General features: G+C 43.0%; 1 pseudogene; it reads right to left on the bottom strand.

The window, feature by feature from the left end:
• Positions 1–710: 710 nt before the first annotated feature.
• Positions 711–2,007, bottom strand: LOC133758375 (septin-2-like; annotated as a pseudogene).
• Between the last annotated feature and the right edge of the window lie 368 nt (positions 2,008–2,375).

Consider the following 2,375-nt stretch of genomic DNA (forward strand, 5'->3'; position numbering starts at 1 on the left):
TAACATTAGTGTGTATCAGAATTTAGCCTTCAAAATTATTTCCCATCCTATCTATACTCCCTTTGTGATTCACTGGCTCTATGGTTTTAATGGCCATAAAATATATGCTAATGACCCTCAATTTTTATCCACCTTACTCTGTTAGCATTCTGTTTTCTATCTACAGTTCCATGCTATTCATCTGCACATGGATATAGAACAACTAATTCAACAAGTCTAAAACTGGATTTCTGAACCCAAACCTGCTCCTCTTCAATTGTCTCCAATCTCAGTTAATGACTGATCCATGATTGAGGTGGCTAAAGCCAAAAACATGGTGTCAATCAATAAGTCAATATCCAAGCCATTAAATAATTCTGTTGATTTTGCTGGCTATAAGTGAAAAGTGCATCTGAGTTAAGTCACTTCACACTCCCCACCACAATCACTACCCTAGTTACTAAACTATTGGTCCCTAATTTTTATTTTTGTTTCTTTTCTAGATTTTACTTCTTGCTCTTTTTATTTTTTCACCTCACAAAATATGAAGTGTGACATAGCAATGAGATACAAATGTCAAAAATACTTCAAACAAAAGAAACCCACCCATCAAAAGTTTAAGAAGTTAAATTCTCTGAGAGCCATGGATGGGCATCCTCCTGATGATCTCCTAATTGCTACTCATTGTAGGACTTGTCCGGAATGTTCTATTTCTCCAGCAAAGGGTTTTCTCATACGTGGTGGCCAAGCGCGGAGCCATTGCCATTCCCGCCCTGCATCTCCATCTGCATCTGCATTAACATTAGTGTGTGTCGGAATTTTCCCAGACAGCGTCCTGGCTGTCATCTGCACAAGGTGAAGCTCTGCGTACTTCTCCCTCAGGAGCTGGCTTTTACTCATGTCCTCTTTGTCCACTTTCCTGCTGAAGCTCTTGGGCCTCTCAGGGCAGAAGTTATCATGGTGAAGGTCCTGGATCAACTCGTGCAGGTCTTGCATGTGGGTGATGCACATTGTTCTCAGCTTCAGAAAGTCGCTGTGCTATGAGTTCTCCACTTTCTCAACACCCCATGGGTAGAGGCGACCTCTGACCTTCTTGCCTTTGGCTTCAATCAGCTGATTGGATCCAACCACAGAAAACAGGATACCGGCCTTGAGAAATCTAGTCTGCTCTTAAAATCTGCATTCTTACCTGATTCTGCATTAGGTAAGTGATAGATTTTGATGTTATGTTCTTCAATTTCACCCAAAATCCTTTTCTTTAGTGGCTCTCCTTGCTTCAGAGTGAGGGTGTTGGCTTTACAATGACAGGCACTATGTTTTTGTGTATGACCTTCATAAATATGACATCTAAGAGCTGGAATCCATGTGCAAAAGGTGAAATGAAGTAAAAGCAACAGTGCATCCGGTTACCAAGGATGTGCCGCGTGTTCAGGTACCACTCAAACTGCTCAGCCGTGAAGGAGATGATTGTCTTAAAGCAGTCCCTGCAGTTGCTGGCATCACCGAGACTGGGCACATCCACCAAGGTGAGGCAAAGCTTGACCCCTGGCTCTTTAATCTCAATAGTGGAAGTCTCCATCTGAACAGTTCCTTCAATTGTCTCTGCAGCTCCTGGTGTGATTCTTTCTGGGATTCCTATTCAGTCACGTTTATCAGAGTTGATTTTCCCAGACCCGATTATCCAACCACCATCAACATGAACTCAAAAGCTTTCTTTTTTTTTAAGATTTATTTATTTATTTGAAAGAGTTACACAGAGAAAGAAGAAGAGGCAGAGAGAAAGAGAAAGAGAGAGAGAGAGAGAGGCCTTCCATCCACTGGTTCACTCCCCAGTTGACTGCAACAACCGGAGCTGCACAGATCCGAAGCCAGGAGCCAGGGACTTCTTCCAGGTCTCCCACACTCTCTTGGGGTGCAGGGGCCCAAGGACTGGACCATCTTCTCCTGAAAAGCTTTCTTTACTGATGTTCAGTGAACTTGATTGGAAAGATCTGCAAATCCAACGTAGCCAGGACTTTCTGTATTTATAAACTCTGGTTTATAAATTATACAACTCTGGTTGTAGCTCAGACATCTTTTGTGACCTTTCGTCCCCTTTCTGCCCAAAGACCAGGCACTGAATGACTGCGCTGCACACACTTCTTGCTCTTTTCTTATTGTTTTTTTTTTTTTAAGATTTATTTTCATTTACTTGAAAGACAGAGTAAGAGAAAGAGACAGACAGAAAGTCACTCACACGGAGAGATCTTCCATCTGCTGGCTCACTCCCCAAATGGCTGCAACAGGCAGGACTCGGCCAACTAAAAGGAGGAGCCTGGAACTCTTATCTGTGCCTCCCAACTGGGTATCAGGGGCCTAAGCACTTGCATCATCTTCTGCTGCTCTTCCCAGTTGCA

This window comes from Lepus europaeus, chromosome 4 (genome assembly GCF_033115175.1).
Source record: "Lepus europaeus isolate LE1 chromosome 4, mLepTim1.pri, whole genome shotgun sequence".
Lineage (NCBI taxonomy): Eukaryota > Metazoa > Chordata > Mammalia > Lagomorpha > Leporidae > Lepus > Lepus europaeus.